This window comes from Hippoglossus stenolepis, chromosome 11, assembly GCF_022539355.2.
Source record: "Hippoglossus stenolepis isolate QCI-W04-F060 chromosome 11, HSTE1.2, whole genome shotgun sequence".
In the NCBI taxonomy this organism is placed as follows: Eukaryota; Metazoa; Chordata; class Actinopteri; order Pleuronectiformes; family Pleuronectidae; genus Hippoglossus; species Hippoglossus stenolepis.
In genome coordinates this window covers 2,818,104-2,825,836 of record NC_061493.1, presented here as the reverse complement: position 1 = coordinate 2,825,836, position 7,733 = coordinate 2,818,104, and the positions used below count along the sequence as shown (strand labels likewise).

Sequence of the window (7,733 nt, the reverse complement as noted above, 5' to 3'; positions counted from 1 at the left end):
GCTAACCACAACGAACAACACTGAAGAAACACTGAAGCGTGGAGGGATACAAGTAAGATAATGTGTCCGTGCACATTCCTCCTAAGAACGTTATTGTTCGAGACCAGCGGTTACGCTTTATTTCTTCTGACGTGCCGCGCCGGTGTGCTCAGATTGAAACTCCGTTGTGAAACTCCGTTGTGAAACTCCATTGTGAAACTCCGTACTGTAACGCGGGGCGATACTCCTACATTGGCCGACTGTCCTGCTAAAACTTGAACAAACATGAGGACGGTGTAACTTACCGTTCAACGTTTTGCTGAGCACTTTGAACCATTGATAAGAAAAGTACTATTTGAATAAAGTTTATTATTATTTATATTATCATTGTTATTATTTTTTTATAAAATCATCACGTTGTTGTCTCATCTATATTGAGTAAACAAATTAACATCATCAATAAATACTGTTCTGTGTTCATATAGCACTTTTCTAGTCTTGATGACCACTCAAAGTACTCTACAGTACATGTTTGCCATTCACACACACATTCATGCAGTTCATCTATGAGCGGCACTTATCTTGCCCAAGGACACTGCAGCAAGGACACTCTGGAATGAGACGGGTATCGAACCGCCAAAGTTCTGGTAAATGGACCTGCTCTAACTCCTGAGACAAAGCCACCCGACCTTATACCACCTGGTACTCCCTGGCAGTCTCCTATCCAAGTACTAACCAGGCCCAGCCCTGCTTAGCTTCCAAGAGCGGACGAGATCGGGGGAGTTCAGGTTGGAATGGCCTTAATCACAAACCATGTATCAATTATAAAGTCATGTTTCTGTCCACCCAACGAACTTAACCATGGTTCACTCTTTTGTAGCTCTCCATTTGGTCTCAACCAACTCCTGAGGAAAATATCTGGCTTTTTAGCTCAATCCTGAGATTTGAAAAGGGCACTCGCTGCTCAGGGTAAACGTGTCCATGTGGTTTCCTCCTCAACCATTTGGCTATCAGGCCGCCCACAGCAGGTTTATGATCTTTGTCACAGAAAACAGCCTCTTTGCTGTGGCAGGAAAAGACTTGACAAGACTGGAGAGGTGAGGTAGCAGTCTTAACCAGATTGTCCTTGTATCTATCTCTGTATACATTCTTCCATCCAGGGAAGGGTGGAGACCGTCTCGTTTAAAGAGCTGAGGCCTGTTAAATTGTCAACAAATGGGACATCTCTGTTCAAGCAGAAAAACCTTTCAGCCAGACCTGACGTTGGCGTAAATGACAGAAATTCACATAAACAAAACGAAGCGGGGGGAGCGAAGCAGAGATGATTACCTGCTTCCCAGTGTCCAGCAGGCTGTCTGTCAGGCGTATTAGAATCCTATTTGAGAAGCCGTGACTGCCTGCTGCCAACGACTACAGAGCCAGATATATGTTGTTCAGACAGTAACAGAGCAGTTGGTGCCATGTCCTCCACACAAGCACCTGGATAACAGAAAGTCTGGCCATCACATACCACCACTTGCCAGACCATAGAAGTGCCGACCACAAGCACCGAGGGCGGGCAGTGGGCCCGAGAAAGAACATCTGAGGACACAGGTTAGTTGGAGGCAGCTGCAGGGGGGGGGGGGACGGACGGACGGACGGACTCCTGCAGGCTCAGGATGTTAAATGTGTTGGCCAGCTGCATGTCCAGGGCAGGAGGAGGGGTTGATGGGTGCTTTCCGCCATGTTTATCCTTGCAGGCATCAGACCCCTGAGCTCACCGAAGTCTCCCTCTACTTCCACCGCTGAGTGAAACAAAGTTTAAAATGTGGAAAAAAACAGTGTCCGGAAAACTGAATAGGCAGTTCTGGAGGAGGGAACTGAAGAGGCCGAAGAGGGAATTGTGACAGTCTGATACTGGGCAGCTTATCAGAATTTTTCACTGAGACCAGCAGGAGGTTGATGAGCACAATGAGACTTGGCCAACCAAAACAATGAACTGAAAGACGCTAAAAAAACTGCTCAACTCCTGGTAATTGTAATATAAAGACATTGAATAGTAGAAATGTAATGACGCACTGTGATAAAAATGATTTCATTTTTTGTAAACTTCCTTCTCAGATGTCCTCTCCTCTGTTCGGGTATCTGCAGTCTCTGGGCCAATCCCAGGCACCGCTATCAGGAATATTGTTTCATCAGAGAGGCTATAATAGTCTCTGATCACATCTCGCTCCCACCACCACAGCCGGGCCAGCCTTATCCTATCCCACGTTTCCCTCTGTAGATGTAGGTAATTACCTTCCTGTCTGCTGTAGAGTGGCAGGGCTCCATCCTCTGCCCAGGTATAATCACAAGCCATGGTGCAGTTCATTATTTATAGCACATCTTGTTCTGGTATGAGCGCAGGAAAAGAGGGAGCCTTTACTCTGACACTTTCCGATCATGGGTTGAAGTGGTCTGACCTCCACCCAAATGGATACTCCACATAATGGAGCAGATGGAAGCAATGCATGCTGTCAAGTGGCCTTTCCACACATTTCAGGCTTAACACAGTCACATGGTGTAAACTGTGCTGTGAGTACAGAAAAAGTAGCTCTGAATTTTAAATTGGATAAAAGATTCTTGCATGGGTGGCAAGGATTTAAAATGTCTATTTATTTTTATTTTATTTATTTTTTTCAGTGACACCTCATGGCAGCACAAATGTTGGACAAATAGCAGACAGTGTTACAGCTGAACAGATTTTCTTTCAAACTTTTCTTGGTAAATAAAGTATGAAGGCAAGAACAATTCTCTTTAGTCCTCCTACACCAACTGAGCAGAGACATTGAAACCAACAAAATATAAAAGCACAGCAAGGTTGAAAGAACTAACTATGACCAAATTGTCACGTATAAATTCCTCCTCTTTTTCACAAATGGATTAGGAGAGAGGCCCAATGAGAGAAGAAAGTTTCACGAGACACATTTAACACATCAGAGAATTATTTCAGAATAAATTGAAACGACATTAAGAATTGCATTATAGTTCTTGTGTATAAAATGTAATTGTACTTGAACAGATCACCGCCCTATCTCACCATGTTAAAGAAACCACCTTTTTACCTCTACTCCAAAATTATAATAACTTTCTCGGGTCAAGCCCCACCCCTCGTTAAACTTTCATGGGAATCAATTGAGTAGTTTTTTAGAAATCCTGCACTCAGACCTAAAACAGGAAGGAAAACATAACCTCCTTTGCAAAGGCAATGGAGCAAAGTACAGTACTTCCAACCCCCAGATGACTTTGTAGTGTAACTGTGCTCTAAAGGGTGGCTTAGGGAGGTAAAGTGGGTCGTCCATTAACTAGATGGCCGTGGTTCGATCCCTGGGTCCTCCATTGCGCGTGACAAATTGTCCTTGGGCAAGACACTAAACCCTAAGTTGCTTCTGACGGCTGTGCCAGCAGTGCAGGACTGGCGTATGATAGAGAAAGTGAGGCATAGATGTGAGGCTAGAAAAGTGCAGCATGAAAACAAATCATTTACCATTTAACTCAAAATACAAAAGGAATGTGAAGCCAGAGATGTTTTGTTTGTCATTCACAGCATCTTTGTTTAAAATATTTAACAACATCTCACTGATAAATATGTATCTGTGATGATATATGTGATGAAGTATAATCAACCTCAAATTCTTTGTTGGTGGGGTTAATATCAAAGAATGAATTCAGCAACGTCATAATTACATAATGCAGAGCTACATCATTGCAACATGCAAACATACTTCAAACTGTATAGAGAAATGTTTTTGTAAATGTTTGAATGAACCAGCGGCCTGTTAGTGCAGAACCCTGTAAGTGTAGGACCCTAATTGTTTATTTGTGGTGTCAGAAACGTGGATTATAGAAGTAGAGGCTTGAATCAAAATGTAATCTTACAAACACTTTTAAACCCACACAGGTTAATAAAGTCACATCTATGGTGTGAAGGTGCAAACGTAATTCTCCGATTCATTGAAGAAAGGCACCGTCCTGCCATTCTTAAATACATCTTTCACAAATGCATCAAAATATATGTTTATATAATATAATAATACATATGAAATATAATGAAATTGCTCAAATTGAATGCAGGTCTACACCACACAGTACGTTTCATAAGTAGAGAGAGAGAGAGAAAATGTTGCTATTTGTTTGTTTTGAATATGTGATTCCTTTGATATTCATCATGTGCGGCCCACAGGGAGTGTATTATGTCAGTAATTGGGGGCATATTTAAATACCACAGCTCTCAGACAAACATGTTTACCTACCTCTATTAGCCTAAGTCTCTCCACTCCAGATCTGTGCCCTTCTAGCACCAGACACTGTGCTATGATCTGCCTTGGAGACTCTCAAGTTACCTTGAGCCCAGTGAGATGTAGGAGGCACTCAGATCCACTTCAATCACCTTTTGAATCACCTGCAAACATCCTAGAGGCTGCTGCGTCAGTCTTTTAATTCATTTGAATTGATTAGCATCAATATATGCCCACATATATTTTATTCAGTTGCTATTAGTCAGCTGCTTTTTATAACCAGTCCTTCCCTGAGAGACAGGTCTGGATTTAGTTTAAGTACGTGAAGCCTTGCTACACGTTTGACACATCTGATTGATTTTGAAGCAACGTCACATTTTTTTTAAACCACTTTTACTGGGAACATAGGTGCATTAAATAAAAGTGTGAGGGGATGGTATGTTCAGATCCAACAGGGTGTGATTTGGACATCAGTAGTCAGAGCTCACCTCCTCACAACCATACGTTAATGTCTGTTTATGCAAAAGAAGCGTGCAAGACAGTATGCGGTTTGTAAGCTTGTTGTTTTCTACGGATCACCCGTTTACCATTACATTAGTCTCACTGTGGTTCAAATCAGCTGTTCCTTTTAGCAGGACTAACTTTGTAAACCAGCAGCAATTCTCTGTGAAGCTCAACTCATCAATCTTTGATTTTCTTGAGTCTTCACAACACGGATAAAATGGAGGGAACTCTAACGCAATTTGTCCTCCTCTCTGTCGGAGTCACTTCTAATCCAGTTAGACAACAGGGACTAGAGGAGACAATAAAGCCTCACTAATGTATTTGGGACACTGACACTGCACGCAGTCACTGGAAGGAACAGTGAGAGGGAAAGAGGAAGATAAAATAACTGTGGAAGCCAGAAAGTGGGGACTGAGTAAATAAGAGGGATATCCACACAGCATACACAATTATAACATTAATATTTAAACCGCTTTGTTTCAACTTTATAAAGCATATAGACTTTATAAGGGATAGATCAATAAATCCATAACTAATCGGCTGAAAATACAGACTTAATTTACCAGCTTGTACTGGGTGATGACAAATGAAGGAGAAGATCTTGCTCTAATGATGAGATGTGGTGATTCAAAGTGACTGTACTGTACAGCATTGTAATAGCAGATACAAGGTGTAATGATTCACTGATTCTAATTCATCAAACAGGCCCATGTGATAAATAACAGCTTAAAATCAGGGCTTTGTCTTACACAGTACTAAATTACAATATATTGATGCAACTACTTTGCATTATGTTCACACGTTTTGGTGGCAAAACATTCATTTACCTTTTTCATTGATGATTTTTCGCGACAGCAAAGGAGTTGTAGCCTTTGCAAAATTAGAAAGAAAGCACCCAAAATGGTATAAGGGAGCATCATACATTAAACTATTTCAGGTTGGGGTTTTAGAACTGGCTGAATAATGTGGGACATAATGGCTAGTGGAAGCAATGAGATAAGTCATAATCAGACAATGCTCTGTAACATGTAAACAGAATATGAATGGAGTATTCTATCAGCAACTAATGCAAACTCCATAATCGAAATAATGTCTGATTCTTAATAAGGTCAATAGTCAAATTATTGGTGTCTATGTAAACATAGTCAGTGTCGCTGTCCCACCAGAGAGTCAAACTAGATCAGGCGTCCCATGGTCCCACCTGAGGGCCCACGATCCTTGTAGAATCCCATCCCTGTCCCTCTGCAAAGGTCAAAGTTCCAGCCCCCGTCTGGCCGGTCGGTTAACCAGCTGTCTTTGGCATTAACTTCTGTCAACAGTCTACTTGATGACCAGATCACAGAAAAATCCTGGAGTCGTTCATTGTTGCTCAGGATGTAGAGAGGGTCTAATCAGAAGGTCGGTGGTGCGACCATCTTGGGTTCAATAATAAGCATGTGGTTAGGGTTGTGGAAGGGTCAAGGAGCAGAGAATCAACATTCACTTCCAGGTTTCCCATGGGAAATTAACAGACGTCCCCCCTGTCAAAGTTCTCTGTTTTGTTGGACCAGCTCTGTTGACTCATCCTGCCGTAATTATTTAGGCCTTTATAGGTCGCCTTACTAATGAACATAACTATGGGTCATAAAAAGCAGCCTGTACGGACACAGAAGACCTGGGGCTTTGTGTTGAAACAACCACAGTGTCCCAATATTATCATCTCCCGAAGATATTCAAATTTGAGTGTGATGTACTGCATCTTTTTCGAGGATCAATATCCTTACTGAAAGCGTTTTTTTTCACATAGTTAGACTGTCAGCAGTTTATCTTTGGTTATAGGGTACTGTATTGTTATTTATTACAGTAGTATTCCATACAGATACAGAAAAACCACAGCTGTGAAAAGCACAGCCTTACTAAAGAAGACCAATATGAGACTTTACATTTAATATTTGTACCTTTAACTTAAAAAAGAAACTGTGAATTAGAAATATCTTCTTTTTTCCCCCCATTCCACTCTATCCAACATTGTTCTTGCCAACCCAAGACTTTATACAACTTTTTTTTACACATAGTCATTCCCAAGACCTGTGTTAAATCAGCAGTTCTCCCTTAATATTTGCAAATTTCTAATACTCTTTCTGTACCTACCTATTCTCCTTTGTGCACTCATACTATATACACTAGAAATTAATATTTCTTTACAGCCTGACATTATTTCCCCAGGGGTTTCACCTTCTCTCATAATAAATACTCTTGCTCTCTTGTGTGAAAGTGCTCACTGCTGAATAGGAAAATCCAGAGTTAATACAGCCAGAACCAGAGACACGTCCCAATTCCCTTAACTGCGTTCACACCCTTCTGACTTGTGTCGTTGTAATTTGATCTTGGTCCCTGCCACTAAAGGAGCGTGAAAAGACACAGGTAAAGATTAGAGGAAAGACAACAATATTATCCCAAAATAAAAGGAAATGACAGAATGAGACAGCTATGGCTCTGTTATTAATCTTAAATGAGAGACTTGAAACGCCGTTCTTGATTGACCCAAAACGACTTGTGGGTCAAGCGAGGATCGAGGAGTGATCACTAGTGGGATCTCTGGTGGCCCGGAGAGACTGGGACTAAGTTGAGTTTTGTGAAACAGGCTTAAACTAGAATGAACACACTGCGGTTGTATGCCTTCGCCAACCAGTGCAGTTTCAACATGCTTTTCTTTCCAGATTCATATAAGCTCAATTTGACCTTTGACCTTTGACCTTTGAACACTGAATTGTAACGACTTTATCTTTGAGTCCAATGGAATATTTGTACCACGTTAACCCGATCTTAAGATATTATGTTCAAGAAAAACATAAACACACTTTGTGAGGCCTCCATGATCTTGACCTTAGGCTACAAAAATGAGATTCAAATTCAAGTGAATGTTTGTGCCACATGTAATAGAATTGCCTCAAGGAGTTCCACAGATATCGCATTCACAAGCCAACACATTTGCTTTGTGAGGTCACAGTGACC

At 41.3% G+C, this 7,733-nt stretch overlaps 1 pseudogene; it reads right to left on the bottom strand.

Moving 5' to 3' along the window:
* Positions 1-666: 666 nt before the first annotated feature.
* LOC124854496 lies at positions 667-785 on the bottom strand (annotated as a pseudogene).
* Between the last annotated feature and the right edge of the window lie 6,948 nt (positions 786-7,733).